The following is a 20385-nucleotide window of genomic DNA, read 5'->3' as shown; positions in this document are numbered from 1 at the left end:
ATCTCATGGTTGTGGGATAGAACCCCACATCAGGCTCTGCACGGACAGCACAAAGCTTGCTTGGGATTCTGTCTCACTCTTTCTGCCCCTCCCCTGTTCATGTTCCCCCCTCTCTTTTTTCTCAAAGCAAATAAGTAAACTTTAAAAAAAATACAAGAAGGAGGGAAGGGGAAGGGGAAAGGGAAGGGGAGGGGGAAGGAAGGAAGGAAGGAAGGAAGGAAGGAAGGAAGGAAGGAAAGATGGATGCACATAGTGTGGCAGAATGGATAAAAAACAAGACCTATCTATATGCTGCTTAAAGAAACTCACTTTAGATCTAAAGATACACACAGATAGAATGTGAAGTGATTGAAAAATACATTACACACAAATTTAAAACAAGAGAAAGTTGAGATAGCAATACTTATGCAAGACAAAACAGATTTTAAAACAAATTTTAATGAGATAAAAAAGGAGATTACATAATAATAAAAGGATCAGTCCAAAAAATATGTATAACACTTGTAAATATTCATGCACGTAACATACGAGAGCCTAAATATATAAAACAAATATTAATAGATACAAAGGTAGACAATGACAGTAATAAAACAATACCATAAGACTTTAACATTGGGGATCCGGAATATGGCTGTGTGATCAGTGTGAGCAATCCAGCCACTGGTGCAGTGCCTTCCGGCCTTCAGAGCTGTGTTGGAAGGCAGGGGATCGCTGCATCCTTTAAGCACTGCCACTCAGAGAACTGCAGAAGAGGACTGCAGTTCTGAGGACCCTCCTGATGCACTTGGACCCTCTCTTGCAGAACGAGCCTTAACCCTTAAAGCTGTGAAACTGGAGAAGGAAGTCCAGGACTTAACAATGAGATACCAGAGAGCTGTGGCTGATGATGAAAACATAAGGTGGCAAACCCAGATATATGTAGAAGATGCCAAGATATTGGAATCCAGAGTTTCTGTAAGGAGTTGGTAGAGGTGGCAGACATTTTGGAAAGGACTGCAGAGTACATTTCTGAAGAAACAGAGCCTGGGGACAAGAAGCTTACTCTGGAGAATATCTTCCAAGAGTTATCACTTTTAGAGGTAAAGCTAAAGAGTGTTTGCCAAACATGGCCTGGAGAAGATGACATCCATGGATGACAAATATGACCCTCATGAATATGAACTCATCTGTCATATGCCCACTGGCATTGGGGTACAGCCTGGCACAGTGGCATTAGCAAGACAAGATGGCTATAAGCTTCATGGCCACACCATTAACAGTGGAGTCTCAGAGAAGACTATGAATGGGCCATGAGGAACTGAATGTTCTCCTAGAGTGCAGTCACCTGCGATTCCTTGATTTATTAAACTAAGTTTGCATTTGGAAAAAAGGAAGGAGAAGAGGAAAGGAGAAAGAGAAGGAGAAGAATAAAGGAGAAGGAGAATAAGAAAAGAAAAGAAAAGAAAAGAAGAAGAAGAAGAAGAAGAAGAAGAAGAAGAAGAAGAAGAAGAAGAAGAAGAAAGAGGAGGAGGAGGAGGAGACTTTAACATTCCACTTACATCAAAGGGTAAACTATCCAGATAGAAAATGGAAACATTGACCTTAACATTAGACCTAATCAACTTAGGAGATTTAACAGCACATTTATCAAAAACCAGAAGATTATACATTCTTCTCAAGTACACATGAAAATTCTCCAGGATAGATCATTTGTTAGGTCAGAAAACAAGTCTCAATAAATTTAAGAAAACTGAAATCATATAAAGTATCTTTATATGCTATGAAACTAGAAGCCAATTTCAAGAAATCTGGAAAACGACAATAACAACAACAACGAGAAAACACAAATCTAAACAACATGCTACTAAATAGCATCAATGAAGAAATCAAAGAGGAAATCTAAGAATACCTTAAGACAAATGAAAATGAAAACAACACTTGAAAATCTAAGAGATGAAGTGAAAGTCGTTCTAAGGGGGAAATATACAGCAATACAGGCTAACTTTAAAAAACAAATCTCAAAGACACAATCCAACCTTACACCTATAGGAAGTAGAAAAAGAAAAAGAAAAAAAGGAAGGAAATAATAAAGATTAGAGTAAAAGTAAATGAACTAGAGACTAAAAATCAATAGAAAAGATCAATAAAACTAAGAAATGGTTGTTTGAAAAGATAAACAAAATTGATAAACCTTTAGCAAGACTCATAGAGAAAAAAAGGGAGGGACCAAATAAAATCAAAAGTTAAGAGAAGTTACAACCAACCCCACAGAAAAACAGAGACTACCATGAAAAACTACACACCAACAAATTGGACAACCTAGGAGAAAATGACAGATTTCTAAAAACATACAATCTTCCCAAATTGAACCAGGAAGAACCAGAAAAATTGAACAGGCCAATTGTTAGTAATGAAATTGAATTAGCAATCAAAAACTTCCCAATAAACAAAAGTCCAGTAACAGACAACTTCACAAGCGAATTCTCCCAAACATTTAGAGTTACTTATTTTTATCAAACTATTTCAAAAAATAGAAGAGGAAGAAATGATTCCAAGCTCATTCTACCAAGCCAGCTATACTCTGATATCTAACCTAGAAAAAAAGAAAATTACAGGCCAATATCACTCAAGAACATAGTTTTTAAAATAGTCAACAAAATATTAGCAGCTCAAATTCAATAATACACACAAAAAATCATACACCATGATTAACTGGGATTTATTCAAGTGATGCAAAGATGGTTCAACATCTTGAAATCAACATGGCATATCACGTTAACCAAAAAAAGAATAAAAATTACATTATCATCTCAACAAGTGCAGAAAAAAGCATTTGACAAAATCAACCTTCACTGAAAAACTACAAGTAATAAGTGAACTCAGTAAAGTCGCAGGGTATAACATCAATATATAAAAATGTGTTGGATTTGAATACACTAATAATGAAGTAGCAGAAAGAAAAATTAAGAAAATAATTCCATCTACAATTGCACCAAAAAGGATACCTAGGAATACATTTAACCCCAAAGGTAAAAGACCTGTACTCTGTAAAGTATAAAACATTGATGAAAGAAAATGAATATGACACAAATACTCCATGCTTATGGATTTGAAGAATTATTACCGTGAAAAATGTCCATACTACCCAGAGCAATCTACAGATTGAATGCAATCTTTATCAAAATACAAACAGCATTTTTCACAAAACTAGAAAAATTAATATTAAAATTTGTATGGAACCACAAAAGACCTTGAATAGACAAAGCAATCTTTAGAGAGAAGAACAAAACTGGAGGTATCACAATTCCAGGTTTCAAGACATACTACAAAGCTGTAGTCGTCAAAACAGCATACTACTGGCACAAAAACAGACATATAGATAGATAATGGAAAAGAATAGACAGCATGGATAATAAACCCGCATTTATATGGTCAATTAATCTCTGACAAAGAAGGCGAGAATATACAATGGAGAAAAGACAGTCTCTTCAATACATGGTGCTGGGGACATTCTCATGAAACAGGACTACTTTCTAACCCCATACACAAAAATAAATTCAAAATCTATTAAAGACCCAAACATAAGACCTAAAACCATAAAAATCCTAAAAGAGAACACAGGCAATAATTTCTGTGACATCATTCATAGCACAATTTTTCTAGATAGGTCTCCTGAGGGAAGGGAAATAAAAGCAAAAATAAACAACTAAAGCTTTTGCCCAGCAAAGGAAACCATAAACAAAACAAAAAGACAACTTACTGAGTGGGAAAAGATATTTGCAAATGATATGGGGATTAATATCCAAATTACATGAAGAACTGATATACAACTTAACATCGAAAACACCAAAACATCCCATTAAAAACAGTGGACAGAGGACCTAAATAGACTTTTTTTTCACAGGAGACATCCAGATGGTCAACAGGCACATGAAAAGATCCTCAAAGTCGCTGTCATCAGGGAAATGCAAATTAAAGCCACAATGAGATTTCACCTCACACCTGTTAGAAAGGCTAAAATTGGCAGTTTGAATCGGGGTCCAATGAAAGAGTAGGCTGTGGGGTCTTGGTTTTCTAATTCTTTTTCTGCCTTGCTTGTTTAAGCCTCAGCAGAATTCAAAGGCTGGCAGTAAGGCTGGGAAGGACTCTGGAAAGGCCAAGACATAGGGACATGGCCAGCAGAGAGCTGGCTTGCAGTTGCCAGTGGGCAATATTCAGTGAAACCTAAGATGACCAGTCATGGACGTGTGGGCGTGACTGTCGCTGTGCAAGATGCAGCCATCGTGGAGTACCTCACCGCAGAAGTACTTGAATTGGCAGGAAATGCATCCAAACATTTGATGGTAAAGCTTGTTACCCTTCCTCATTTACAACTTGCTATTCGTGGAGGTGAAGAATTGGATTCTCTCATCAAGGCTACAATTGCTGGTGGTGGTGTCAATCCACACATAAACAAATCTCTGATTGGGAAGAAAGGACAATCAAAGACTGTTTAAAGGATTCCCGGATTCCTTTTATCTCAGGACTCTAAACACTCTTAACAGCTGTCCAGTGTTGGTGATTCCAGGGGACTGTATCTCTGTGAAAAACACAACACTGCCTTTTTGTAATTCTATTTGAGCAAGTTGGAAGTTTAATTAGCTTTCCAACCAATCAAATTTCTGCATTTGAGTCTTAACCATATTTCAGTGTTACTGTGGCTTCAAAGAAGCTATAGACTCTGAAGTAGTGGATTTTGATTGAATTGACTTTACAAAAAAACAAAACAAAACAAAACAAACCTGTATGGATTTTAATTGTGATGCAGAAGTTATAGTAACAAACATTTGGTTCTGTACATTGTTTCCACTCCAGTGGAAAAACTCATATCAGTAAAGGTCATATCCCACCCCCGTCCTGCAAAAAAAGAATGGCTAAAATAAAAAAGACAAGAAACAAGTATTGATGAGAATGTGGAAAAAAGGAAACCTCATTCACTGTTGGTGGAAATGTAAACTGGAAGAGCCACTTTGGAAAACAGCATGGGCACTCCTCAAAAAATTAGAAATACCATGTGATCCTTCCTAAGTTTGCTGTCTCTTTCTCCTAAGTTTACTGTGAACCTAAAATTGCTTTAAAAATAGTAAAAAGTGAAGCTATCTACCTGGCTTATAAACCTATGACTGGGCGTAAAAAAATTGTATTGTTAAAAAATATTATGTATTTCCTCTTGTTTTCTATTTACCTCATGTTCTTTTTGTGACTACCACCAGCAGAATTAAGTTCTTCATAATGAATGTGTAAACTTTGCCTGACTGTAAGGTGGGTATCAAGTTCTCAAGGTCATTTAATCTCTGTAACTGCACAGCAGGCAAAATGGAGAATCCAGAAAAACTAGGAACTAAAACAGATACTAATTTTACTTACGATGACAAAATTGTCCTTTGAGCAAATAAATGGTTTAGCAAGGAGTCCTCACCATCATACACATGTTATCCCTATGACATTAGAGTGAGTCTGTTGCATCTCAAGTCCACATGTTTTACTGGTGTACTGAGGCTATATATAACTGAAAGAATGTTAGCAGTAAAAACTCAACTTATTCTGAAATTTATGAGAGGGCAATAAATTGAATTATACGGTGATCTCTTCTAGCAGTAAATTGTAGTTTACTCATTACATGTGTGTCTCTGCACCAAGATAGTAATGTATTTCCTTATCATTTTTTTAAGAAATAAATCTATGAAAGTTTTACAACCAAATCTCATGAGCCATGATTAGTTTCCCATCATTCCTGATTTTCTTCTTCATTTAGTTCCTGATATATAATGCCACATTTATAGGTAGATAAATTTCATGCTTAAATAATCAAATTTCATAATAACCTATTAGATGTAATTCTTCATATTTTTATATTTTATTTTGTGGATGCATTTTCTTCTTTCTTTTTTCTCTTTAGTGTCACTTCTTTAAGGTCAGATGTATAAAACTATGAACAAAATTCCATGTGATACATATCATTCAAAATCCTACAATGCTATGTAAATTTAACACTGCCTTGATATGCTTTTAGTGGCCTTGGATACAAGCCCATTTGCGTTGATAATAATGACAGACATTAATTTACAACATCTAACAGGTTCCTATTTTTTATTTTGAATCTTGAGGAATTTCTAATGAAACTGCAACATAGGAAATCTTGAACCAATTGAAAAAAAAGTGACACACACTTTTAGCATACTCCCTTTATTTTTGAGTAGTTTTATTTTATTCCCCTTTATATTAAGCGGAATGACTTGAATAGGTCTTGCAATTATGATGTGAACATAACGTATTTCTCCAAGTAGCCATATTTATTAAGTCATCTTTCAGAAATGTGTTGAATTTGGTAGACATAATTCTATTCCTTGCATTGCATTTGCTGGCCCACAAAGATTATTCATCATCTATTTTTTACAAAAATATGTTTTTATGCATTATGTGACTGATATATCTATGAAGTTTGAGGTACTCTCAGTGGTAATAGATATCAGTCAATGTAGCTAAAATTGTTTGAGAAAGTAAGATAATAATTTAAAGATAAAAATATACCATTGGAAAAGGTTTAAAATCCACCAGTATTATTTGTTCTTTGAATGGCATTTTTCTTAGAGTATCTTACTATTTAATTATCTAGTTTAGGACTACAGCTGTTTATGAAAAAAAATTTTCTGCCAATGAAATCTAAATAAAATTAAACTTTCAAATTGATTACTGATAACATTTTCATATGTATTAATGAAGATGAATGAATTTAGAAGTGATCATGGCTTAAAAAATATATTGCTTTTTAGACTGCAAGAATTCTATTTTTGGAATCCTGCCTAGTACAAAAATTAAAATAACTACCCAATGAAATTTTGGTCTGGTTATATATATATAAACATATGCTTGTGTGACTATACGATTTAACAATTATTTTCCCAAACATTATAATGTATTCTTTCTTTAACTCTATAACCATATTTTAAAAGTAGTTTTATTTCTATTATCTATTGATTTTGGCTCATATTTTTTAAATGGCATTTATTTGCTAACCTTCTCACCTACAGTACTGTTCCAGGAATGAGACTTATGTCCATGTGCCAAGGTGCAGCTGCTATAGTTATTTATTATGGTACTTTTGGATCACTGTCTGAAAAGTAAGGAACTGTCCCTAGATACTGAATAAGAATTATGTGTATTCCCTTGCCTATTTTCTTTCAAGCCTTTCCCTTCCAATTACATCCAGATGTCCTAATACCTTATCATTCCCAACAGTATGTAACCATGATGATTACATCTTTGATTCCTGATTGAAATCCATATACTGTGATGAAATTATGCCAAAATATTATTTAGCCTTCTTCTGGACATTAATTTGTTCCATCCGCTTATCCTTCATACAACAGCTTTGACCAATAGTCAAATACTATAGTCATAGTCACATATTGGACTATGAGTTATCTTCACAGAGGCATATGAATTATGTATTTCCTCTATATTGACATAGGCAAATGGCAGTTTTATAAATTCATTAATGCATATTTGAAACTCATAGATTCAGCAAGGTCGGAGGGACACTTGATTACCTTTTGTTGTTGTTGTTGTCAGCATATATGCTATTTATGTAATTCAAACTTATTTAAACATATTCTCATCTTTAAAGTTCCAAGAGTTTAGAAGTAAGATTGCTTCTGCCAATGAAGACCCTTGTTTGGTTCTTTGCAAGATCACTACAACAGTAGAATGCTCTCTTTTGATCACCAGTACTCCCATATAAACATTCAGACAAAAAAAGATAAGGGAGCCAAGATGGCAGAATAGCATGGAAGTTTCTTGTGTGTCTTGCATCATGAAATACAACCAGACCAACACTAAACCATCTTGCATACCTAGAAAATTGATCTGAGGATTAACACAACAATCTGCACAACCTGAACCACAGAACTCAGCAGGTACACAGGAGAGAGAGGTGAGCTGGGGGAGAGAGAAGCTGCGGAGGGCAGGGAGCTGCTTTGGTGTGTGGAGAGAGGACAGGGGACAGGGGAGAATAAGGCAAAAGCACCCCCCCCAAAAGCAGCTGGAGAGAAAGTGGAAAAGTAGAAAAACAGCCACAGGGATGTAACTAAAAAGGGAGAAAGGAGAAGGTTTAAATTCCATTAAGACTATAAACAGGGGGGAACACAGAGTCTGAAACTCTGCAGCTCGATACCTGGCTGTGCTCTGGCTGTGCTCTGGTGCTCCTGGTGAATCCCCAGGATCAGAGTGGAGTCCGGGGTTCTTCAGGCCACATGGGGCAGGTGGTTTCCCTGCTGGGAGGACACCTGTAGAGGCTGTGTGGGTCCCCCAAAGGCAAGGCCCCAGAGGACCCAGGAGAACAACCACATTTGCTGGTGCTAGAACAAGGTTATTAAGGGTAAAGCCTGGTGCCAGATGTGTGTTGTGCTTTTTCTATAGTACCTCAAATGCTGCTGTTACACAATCTCACTATTTTTCCTGGGGTGGGCTGGCACCTGGCTGCAGGCTCTGGGCATCGGCAGCAGCACGGTCCCGCAAACGTTCCTGGGTACAACTGGCACACGGCCCTTTTTGGTGAGACCTTCCACACGGCGGCAGAACAGATCAAAGCTGCAGTCCCTCAGAAGTAAGGGATTGGGAAAAACAACCGAGTATGTGACAAAACTCAGGAGGGAGGTGCTGCCTAGGGCTTGGTCATGGACTGTGTAAAAGAGTGGAGTGGATGGAAGCAGAAGACAAAGGACAGGTACATGATTGCTAATCAGGGAGAGCAGAGTTCCAATACTAGAGACTGGTAGCTGGGTGATGCCATTTTCACCGCTCCCAGGCATGCACATACGCACCTACAAGCACTACAACAATCCACCCCAGTAAGCTAAGCAGTGCCATGAGGTGGAGAACGGAGCTGTTACACTAAGCCCTGCCTAAATGAGCCAACCTCAGTCTTCAGGAACACAAGTCTCTCTGACTGCTTAGTTTAAGGACTATAAAATGCTTCATAGGTTGACATCTAAGGGAAAACAAAGTAATTTCACTAGTATTTCAGTCTGGTTGCCAGTCCATCTATTCAATTTTATTTATTTTCTTTTTTTCCTCTTTTTTCTTTTTCATTTCTTTTCTTTGTCTTGAATACAAAAAAGGAAAAACTCATTTTTATTTTCAATTTTTATTAAAAATATTTTTCTTTAGGTTTTTCTACTATAATTTTACTCTTGTGTATTTTTTTCAAATTCTATTTTACTTCTGTCATTATATTTTAGTGTACTTTAGTGTATTTATTTTTTCAAATTTTCAAACTATTTCCTTTCTTTTTTTCTTTCATTTCTTTTCTCTAATCTATCAAGACCCTTTCAACACCCAGGGGCTTTGGTGTTTCAACACCAAAACACACCTGGAATCTAGCATCATTTATTTGTTTTTTTGTTGTGTGTGTTTGTTTGGAACTTTTTAAATTTAATATTATTATATTTTTTATATTTTAATTTTATTTTTTAATTTTATTTTTTACCTCATTAATTGCTTTTCTCCCTTCAAAATGATGAAACAAAGGAGTTCAACCAAAAGAAAGACTAAACCAACACAGATACAAGCAAGATGTCTGAAGCAGAATTAAGAATCATGATAATAAGAATACTAGCTGGAGTGAAAAATAGATTAGAATCCCTTTCTGCAGAGATAAAAGAAGTAAAAGCTAGTCAGCAAGAAAAAAAAAATGCTATAACTGAGCTGCAATCTCGAATGGAGGTCACAGCAGCAAGGATGGATGAGGCAGAACAGAGAATCAGCGATATAGAGGAAAAACTTATGGAGAAAAATGAACCAGAAAGAAAGAGGGAGATTAAGGCAAAAGAGCACGATTTAAAAATTAGAGAAATAAGTGACTCGTTAAAAAGGAACATCAGAATCATAAGGGTCGCAGAAGAGGAAGACAGAAATAGGAGTGCAAAGGTTATGTGAGCAAATCATAGTAGAAAACTTTCCTAACCTGGGGAAAGACACAGACATCAAAATCCAGGAAGCACAGAGGACTCTCATTAGATTCAACAAAAACCAACCATCAACAATGCATATCATAGTCAAATTCACAAAATACTAAGGCAAGGAGAGAATCATGAAAGCAGCAAGGGAAAAAAAGTCCTTAAGCTACCAGGGAAAACAGATCAGGTTTGCAGCAGACCTATTCACAGAAACTTGGCAGGCCAGAAAGGAGTGGCAGGATATATTTAATGTGCCAAATCAGAAAAATATACAGCCAATAATTTTTTATCCAGCAAGGTTGTCATTCAAAATAGAAGAGATAAAAAGTTTCCCAGACAAACAAAAATTAAAGGAGTTTGTGACCACTAAACCAGCCCTGCAAGAAATTTTAAGGGGCACTCTCTGAGGGGGGAAAAGAGGAAAAAACAAATAAATAAAATAAATAAAGACTAAAACAATAAAGACTAGAAAGGACCAGAGAACACCACCAGAAACTCCAACTCTACAAGCAACATAATGGCAATAAATTCATATCTTTCAGTACTCACTCTAAATGTCAATGGACTAATGCTCCAATCAAAAGACATAGGGTAACAGAATGGATAAGAAAACAAGATCCATGTATATGCTATTTACAAGATACCTACTTTAGATCTAAAGACACATTCAGATTGAAAGTAAGGGGATAGAGAACCATCTATCATGCTAATGGTCAACAAAAGAAAGCCACAGTAGCCATACTTCTATCAGACAATATAGACTTTAAAATATAGACTGTATCAAGAGATGAAGAAGGGCATTATATCATAATCAAGGGGTCTATCCACGAAGAAGACCTTACAATTGCAAACAGTTATGTGCCAAATGTGGAACACCCAAATATATAAATCAATAAATGACAAACAACAAGAAACTCATCAATAGTAATACCATAATAGTAGGAGACTTCAACAACCCACTCACAACAATGGACAGATTGCCTAATCAAAAAATCAACAGGGAAAAAATGGCTTTGAATGACACACGGGACCAGATGGACTTAACAGAACCATTCAGAACATTTCATCCTAAGGCAGCAGAATATACATTCTTCTCTAGTACACATGGAACGTTCTCCAGAATAGAACACACACAAGGACAATAATCAACCCTTAACAAGTACAAAAAGATCAAGATCACACTGTGCATATTTTCAGACTACAATGCTATGAAAGTCAAAATCAACCACAAGAAAAAATTTGGAAAGGTAACAAATACATGGAGACTGAAAAACATCCTACTAAAGAATGAATGGGCTAACCAAAAAGTTAAAGTGGAAATTAAAAAGTATATGGAAGCCAATGAAAATGATAATACCACAACCCAAAAACTTTGGGACACAGCAAAGGCGGTCATAAGAGGATAGTATATAGCAATCCAGGCCTTCCTAAAGAAGGAAGAAAGATCTCAAATACACAACCTAACCTTATGCCATAAAGAGCTGGAAAAAAACAGCAAATAAAACCCAAAACCAGCAGAAGACAGGAAATAATAAAGATTAGAGCAGAAATTAATGCTATCAAAACCAAAAAAACCAGGAGAACAGATCAATGAATTCAGAAGCTGGTTACTTGAAAGAATTAACAAAATTGATAAACCACTAACCAGTTAATCAGAAATAAAAAGGAAAAGACCCAAATAAATAAAATCAAGAATGAAAGAGGAGAGGGGCACCTGGGTGGCTCAGTCAGTTAAGCGTCCGACTTCGGCTCAGGTCACGATCTCACTGTCCGTGAGTTCGAGCCCCGCATCGGGCTCTGTGCTGACAGCTCAGAGCCTGGAGCCTGTTTCAGATTCTGTGTCTCCCTCTCTCTCTGCCCCTCCCCCGTTCATGCTCTGTCTCTCCCTGTCTCAAAAATAAATCAAACGTTAAAAAAAAATTAAAAAAAATAAATGAGCTCCTCAACCTAATTTGAGGGTGCTGTAAAAAAAAAAAAAAAAAAAGAATGAAAGAGGAGAGATCACAACCAACACAGCAGAAATAAAAACAATAATAAGAGAATTTTATGAGCAATTATATGCCAATAAAATGGGCAATGTGGAAGAAATGGACAAATTCCTAGAAACATATACACTACCAAAACTGAAACAGGAAGAAAAGAAAATTTGAACAGACCCATAACCAGTAAGGAAATCGATTTAGTAATCAAAAATCTTCTAAAAAACAAGAGTACAGGGCCAGATGGCTTTCCAGGTGAATTCTACCAACTATTTAAGGAAGAGTGAACACCTATTCTATTGAAGCTGTTCCAAAAAATAGAAACAGAAGGAAAACTTCCAAACTCTTTTATGAAGCCAGCATTACCTTGACTCCAAAACCAAACACAGACCCCACTAAAAAGGAGAACTATAGACCAATTTCCCTGAAGAACATGGATGCAAAAATCCTCAACAAGATATTAGCCAACTGGCTCCAACAATACATTAAAAAAATTATTCACCATGACCAAGTGGGAATTCATACTTGGGATTCAGGGCTGGTTCAATATCTGCAAAACAATCAATGTGATTCATCACATCAATAAAAGAAAGGAAAATAACCATATGCTTCTCTCAATAGATGCAGAAAAGCATTTGACAAAATACAGCATACCATCTTGATAAAAACCCTCAAGAAAGAAGGGATAGAAGGAGCATACCTCAAGATCATAAAAGTTATATACAAAAGACCCACACCTAATATCATCCTCAATGGGGAAAAACTGGGATCTTTCCCCCTAAGGTCAGAAACAAGACAGGGTTGTCCACTCTCCCCACCATTATTCAACATAGTATTGGAAGTCTTAGCCTCTGCAATTAGACAACACAAAGGAAAAAAGCATCCAAATTGGCCAGGAGGAGGTCAAACTTTCACTCTTCACAGTTGACATGATATTCTATATGGAACACCCAAAAGATTCCGCCAAAAGACTGCTAGAACTGATTCATGAATTCAGCAAAATGGCAGGATATAAAATCAATGAACAGAAATTGGTTGCATTCCTATACACCAACAAGGAAGCAACAGAAAGAGAAATCAAGGAATCAATCCCATTTACAATTGAACCAAAAACCATAAAATACCTAGGAATAAATCTAACCACAGAGGTGAAAATTTATATGCTGAAAACTATAGAAAGCTTATGAAAGCAATAGAAGAAGACACAAAAAAATGGAAAAAGATTTCATGCTCCTGGATAGGAAGAAAAAATATTGTTAAAATGTTGATACCACCCAAATGAATTTACATATTCAATGCAATTCCTATCAAAGTAACACCAGCATTCTTCACAGAACTAGAACAAATAATCCAAAAATTTGTATGGAACAAGAAAAGACGCCGAATAGCCAAAGCAATTTTGAAAAAGAAAACCAAAGCAGCGGGCATCACAATCCCAGTCTTCAAGCTATACTACAAAGCTGTAATCATCAAGACAGTATGGTACTAGCACAAGAACAGACACTCAGATCAATGGAACAGAATAGAGAACCCAGAAATGGACCCACAAATGTATGGCCAAATAATCTTTGACAAAGCAGGAAAGAATATCCAATGGAATAAAGACAGTCTCTTCAACAAGTGGTACTGGGAAAACTGGACAACGACATTCAGAAGAATGAACCTGGACCACTTTCTTACTCCATACACAAAAATAAACTCAAAATGGATGAAAGACCTCAATGTAAGATGGAAAGCCACCAAAATCCTCGAGGAGAAAGCAAGCAAAAACCTCTTTGATCTTGGATGCAGCAACTTCTTACTCAACACGTCTCTGGATGCAAGGGAAACAAGAGCAAAAATGAACTACTGGGACCTCATCAAAATAAAAAGCTTCTGAACATCTAAGGAAACAATCAGCAAAACTAAAAGGCAACCGAAAGAATGGGAGAAGATATTTGCAAAGGACATATCAGATAAAGGGTTAGTATCCAAAATCTATAAAGAACTTATCAATGTCAACACCCAAAAAACAAATCATCCAGTGAAGAAATGGGCAAAAGACATGAATAGACACTTCTCCAAAGAAGACATCCAGATGGCCAACCGACACATGAAAAATGCTCCACATCACTCATCATCAGGGAAATACAAATCAAAGCCACAATGAGATACCACCTTACACCTGTCAGAATGGCTAACATTAACAACTCAGGCAACAACAGATGTTGGCGAGGATGCGGACAAAGAGGATCTCTTTTGCATTGTTGGTGGGAATGCAAGCTGGTGCAGCCACTCTGGAAAACAGTATGGAGGTTTCTCAAACAATTAAAAACAGAACTACCCTACAACCCAGCAATTGTACTACTAGGCATTTATCCAAGTGATACAGGTGTGCTGTTTTGAAGGCACACATGCACCCCAATATTTTTAGCAGCACTATCAACAATAGCCAAAGTATGCAAAGAGCCCAAATGTCCATTGATGGATGAATGGATAAAGAAGAGGTGGTATATATATACAATGGAGTATTACTCAGCAATCAAAAAGAATGAAATCTTGCTATTTGCAACTATGTGGATGGAACTGGAAGGTATTATGCTAAGCAAAATTAGTCAGTCAGTGAAAGACAAATGTCATATGACTTCACTCCTATGAGGACTTTAAGAGACAAAACAGATGAACATAAGGGAAAGGAAGCAAAAATAATCTAAAAACAGGGAGGGGGGACAAAACATAAGAGACTCTTAAATATGGAGAACAAACAGAAGGTTACTCGAGGGGTTGGGTGAGGGGAGGATGGGCTAAATGGGTAAGGGACATTAAGGAATCTACTCTTGAGATCATTGTTGCACTATATGCTAACTAATTTGAATGTAAATTAAAAAAAAAAGATAATATGGAGACATGAGGAAAATTCAATGGGGTTGAAGAAAAGGATTATGGCTACAATGCAGGAATGAGCATAAGCTTGAGAGTGGTTAATTTGTCTAAGGGAAAGAAGATAAACAAAGATGAGTGAAGAAAGGAAGACAGGCTTGTATGGGTCCACCCAGATTATATTAAAGATTGGATTAAGATATCATTGAGTCATTTACTGAAAACAAGGTAAATATTTTAATAAACATGAAAAGTTACCAGTTACATAAAGGCAAGTATAACTAGGACTAAGAAAAACTTTTCTATTAAGAGAAGGTATTGGAGATGAATTTAAACATTTTCAAAGGGCTATCTTAAGCATAAGAGAGAAAGTAAGTTCATATAATACACATCACTTATTCATTAAAGAATCTTATAGGAAATGAATGAGAAAAGTGGAAATTTAATTAGATGAAGCTTAAGATTAATGCAGTGTTGTTTTTTTCAGATAAAGAAAGGTGAGCACTTTTGACAAAATGAGACAGTCAATTTAGTAGAGATTATAACTTTTATGGTGTAATAAGTAGACAATATAATTAACAGAACAGGATATACTGGGAAGAACAAAGGAATGTAATAAAAACAATTGACAATAAAATTGGCAAGATGAAATTGGTGTTCAGAAAAGAATAAATGAGATACTGCATTTGGTTGAATTTCTGGAATGACTAAATTTTGGCATTCAAAACAATTTTTTTTAATTTTTCTTTCCCAATTTTCGACGCAGTAACCTGACAAATAGTACATAAAATGATACTTAGAATTATCCAGTGAAACCTTCATATTAGACATAAGAAAGCTAACATTCTAATGTTTAATTTCTTCCAATCACCTGAAAAAGCAAATCTGGAATAGAAAAGCCAAGGACCATTAGAAGGGTTGGCTTTTTCACCTCATCTGTAATTTGCCAGTTATAGTATTCTGAGAGCCTTGAGCTAATATGTAGAAAACATATTTCATCTGTACAGAGTCTTACATACAAGAGTACTTCTATGTCATTACTATTAGTGTATACATAATATAAATATATATTTAATATAATAGTTACATATACTTCCAGGAAATACAAAAATATGATGTATGTGAATGAACCCACCAACTGAAATAAGTAATGGATAATTACCAATGCCATTGAAGACTTCTGAATATCTCTTCTTGGTCAAATAACTCACTCTTACTTAAATATAATCACCATCTTGAATACGTGTATATTATTCCCTTATCTTTATATATATTTTAACATATATGTATGAAATACTAAAATAGGTGTAGGTGTAGGTGTGCATTCCTAAAAACTGCACCCAGAAGTTCCTATTGTATTTAAGTTATCCTTTTAAGAAGTAATTTGCATAATATTTTAACATTAAATAGTATATTTTAAGAATGCATTCATGTTAATGAATATTGCTCTAAGTCATTAATTGTTACTTCTGTGATCACCCAGTGTTATGTAGATGTCAGTTATTATCCATACTTCTTAGAGAGAAGTTTTGGGCATTTCTTATATTTGGTTTTATAAACAATATTAGTATGTACATTTTACAAACAAGTCTCCATGTTCTCCAACGTAAGTGTAGTCTATATACCTTGCAGAGGAATTGATGGGACATGAAGTTTTTTTTAGGCTTATTTATTTTGAGAGAGGCAGAGAGAGTGCAAGTGGGGAAGGGTCAGAGAGAGAGGGAGAGAGGGAGAATCCAAAGCAGGTTCCATGAGGTCGGTGCACAAAATGCATTGCAGAGGCATGAACTCATGAAACAGTGAGATCATGACCAAAGCCAAAATTAAGAGTCTTATGCTTAACCAACTGAGCCATCCAGGCACACCTGGGACATGAAATTTTAACAGCTTTATGATTCTTTGATTTCTTCTTTTTAAGTTATTTATTTATTTTTTATTCAGAAGAGTACAATCTTTTCCTTGTCCTTTGCTCTTCTCTATACATTTTGAAATGACTTTGTAAGTTCCACAAAATTTCTACTTCAATTCTAGTTAGAATTTTATCAAATGAGTACATCTATTTAAGAAAAAACTAGCATCCTTACTTGGATTTTTCCTTTCCATTAAGGTAGAATATATTTTCTCTGTTTATTTAAGTTACCCTCACAATATATATTCAAGGACATGCTTCAAGTTGTCTGTTCCACTGAGTCACTGAAGGCAGAATTCTCCCCTCAGTCAACTTGAAAACTCTAAGTTTAGTAATGTGTATAGCAAGGACTGAGTCTTGCTCTCTAAAAGGCCATCTTTAAAAGAATGGGCCTACTATTACTTAGATTCAGACTGTCTGGTTCTACTATTCACTTGCTGAGGCACCAGAGAGAGTATCCATCTTATCATACTTGCCCATTTTACCTCCAATAAGTCCAAATGATGACCTAGGGAAATTCCAGCCCCACTGCCTATCTTTCTGTGATTCATTATAGGATGCTGTTTATCATTTGCAATATTTTAATTGAGCTCTGTGATGACTGGGTGGATATGATGCTGAGCTTTTACAGTAAATTGAGAATGACCCAATGTCAAAGTCATCGTTATTTTGTGATTCTAAATGACTGTATTCAGTAGTCACATGTTCTCTAGATTTTTGAGATATTACCAGTTCAAATTTTACTAAAAGTGAATTTCAACTGGAAACATCTCAAAATTTGTAATTTGACCATATGCTATAATGGCAAATTTCCTTTAATGTATTTCATATTTCCCCAGTTCTCTTTCAAGAAAGTTTGTTTCTTTTCCTAGTATGGTATTTAGCCTTTTGCTTACTACTCTAAAAAAAAAAAATTTTTTTTTACTCTAAAAATGTTTAAATGATCTCCAGAATATCTGTGTCTGGTGAGTTTCTACAAACTCAGGGGAAAACCACATTGATTCAAAGACCAAGAAAGAAATATTAAATATTCTCCCTATTTTGAATCACTTTAGTATTAAGGGTAGAGGAATTCCCTGTCAAGTAATGCTAAATTAAATTCGTAGAAAACCTACGACTTCTGTTTTCTCTTTGTGGTCAAAATATTCATTTTGTCCTCAAAAATTTTCTGACATTTCTTTCTTATCTGGCCTCTTAATGATCAATGAAATTATATTTTTACCCTCACTATCAGTTCATCACATTTTAATATTATTATCATATATATTACATATACATTTTAACATTTACAATAAATTTTGGATTACGTTCTATGGCATTTAAACAACTGTGTATGCTTAGTTTTATAGGTAAATGGTTGAATAATAGTAAAGGCAAGAATTGGAATTTATCTCAAGATTTCTGTTAAGGCTCTAAACAGATTTCCTCCTACTTGTAATGTTACTTTTCAATAATAAAAGGTAGCTTGCTTAGGGTATTCTGAATCTGTTTTCAATATCTTGTAAACACATCTTAACTCTAATTTTAATTATTATATTGTCCTGTCAAAATTCACTAGAAATGGAAATAGATGATCATGAGGTAGATTGTAAATTTGAGAATCATTTCAAGTCTGCTATTGTATCAGAATTCTGACAGGCAAACTATTTTTTTATAATATATTGATTAATGTTTTTCAGTTGTTGGCATTCCTCTGTGGATATGGGGAGACACAGATCTCTTGTCACTAGAGGCAGACAGAGTAGCAGGTGATCCATTTCCCTGCTGCTTATAACTGTAAGTACTTGGCTTTAGGGCTGTAAGTCTCCTCCAAATGTTTGTGAAGGACCAGAAATACTGTTTTCAAGCTGTGATCGGGGTGTTCTGTTTTTTTCTAATGCCAACTACTGCTATATGTGTAGTAGATGAAGGAAGGAGGGTATTTCTGTTCTCTTACAAATCCCTTTCTATAAAACCAACACCTGTCCCTCATTCATTGCTTCATCATTCCCCAGCGTACCACTCCACATTTATTTTATAATGAAAACTAAAAAAAGAAAATTGTAATGTTTTGAGCAAAGTTCTTCAGGAAAGCATTAAAAACATGAAGCAAACATCTCACATAAAACAAAAATGCATCTATGGCAGTCCGAATGAAATAAAGATCTGTGCATAAGAGGGAGAGGTGATCTTCAAATTGAAAACTGATAATAAAGAGAATTTAAGATCCCTCAACTAACGGCCTCTGTGAGGTCAGCACCACAGAGAATGAGAGAGAAGAATGAGGAATAAAGGAAAAATGAGAAAATAGTTCCCTTATGGGGCTTGCAGTGGATTTAATAAATAATCTAAGTGACGATGGCAAATAGACAATCAACAGCGAGTACTGGTGCTACTACTGACCATAAATGAATGTTGGCTTCGTCACTCGAGTAATGAAATAGCAGGAGCTCTCTGCAGAGGATTCACCACAAAAATAGAAACAGCATATTTATTATAAATAATATATACTGCCTGAAATAAGAAGAAACCTTTCTGGAGAGACGAAGAATTCCCCGGGCCCTCATTACTGTAGTCGACATAAAGAAGAGAGGAAAACTGGATGAGCATTTCTTTCCATTTGAATAAAAATGATAAAAAAAAATAGTTTGGTTTTTTTGAGCTTCTCTGCTTTTTAAAGGATGTTTTCAGTTTATCAAACCTAAGAGCATATTGTGAAAAGCACTGCACTTTTATCTTCAGTTTATGATCCCATGTTTACTTTCATTTGTGAATGTCCTCACATGTTATTGCAGATTTGTCACAGCCATTTGAGACCTGGCAAGCATTTGACAGAGGATTACAGGAGCAGAGAGCTGTTAAAGATCACAGTTGTGTTATAATCCACTCCATGCACTTGACAGATAAGGAGACACTCCAATAATAAGTAATTTTTGCAAATGCACTCTAATGGGTAAATGAGTCAAAATTTATATGGCTCCCAATTCCAAACCAATATAACTCCCATACTACTTCTATTCCCATGTTTATATTTAACTTTGAATTCTAAGTTTCTGGGGATACTCTTTTCATATGAATGGCCTTTAATTTGGATTAATCTACATCAATTTTAAATGTGTTTTGATATTCCCCTCTCAAGATTCTCAAGTGTAAGAGCAGTACCTAAAAACTCTAGCGTACTGGATAGACACCTGAGCTGTCACCTCTAGCACATTATTTTGATACTTCACTCTTGAGTTTTGTTTCCAGTCTGAAAAACTTGTTTCTTCCTTCTACTGTTGTGAACTTTCCTACCTGTTCTTGAGAAGTCATTCGCTCTTTGGGAACGAGACAAGAAGTCAGTTATTTGAATTAACAAGTTTGTGTTTGACAAAATAAACATAATATGGGTAGGATTGATTTGAGTAGATAAATAGGTGTGTTTCAAAGCAATTGAAGCTACTCACTTTCAAGTGATTTGCAGACTTTTCTCAAGTAGATTATCATAGATACATACACACACACACACACACACACACACACACACACATATGCATGCACACAGACACCCTTCTTCTTTGCATAAAGGTAGCAAATTACAAGCCATAGTATTTCTTTAAAGACATTTTTTTAAGTTTTTAAGTTTAATGTCTTTAAAGACATTTTTGAGAGAGAGAAGGGGTAAGTGGGGGAGAGGCAGAGAGAG

General features: G+C 35.4%; 2 pseudogenes; both read left to right on the top strand.

Moving 5' to 3' along the window:
* Nucleotides 1-627: 627 nt before the first annotated feature.
* On the top strand, nt 628-1293 carry LOC131507981 (grpE protein homolog 2, mitochondrial-like; annotated as a pseudogene).
* A 1424-nt stretch (nt 1294-2717) lies between these two features.
* Nucleotides 2718-4713, top strand: LOC131507980 (histone H2A.Z-like; annotated as a pseudogene).
* Nucleotides 4714-20385: the final 15672 nt, after the last annotated feature.

Source organism: Neofelis nebulosa, chromosome 3 (assembly GCF_028018385.1).
Source record: "Neofelis nebulosa isolate mNeoNeb1 chromosome 3, mNeoNeb1.pri, whole genome shotgun sequence".
NCBI lineage: Eukaryota > Metazoa > Chordata > Mammalia > Carnivora > Felidae > Neofelis > Neofelis nebulosa.
The sequence above is the reverse complement of the archived record's forward strand: the minus strand, read 5'-3'. Positions and strand labels throughout refer to the sequence as shown.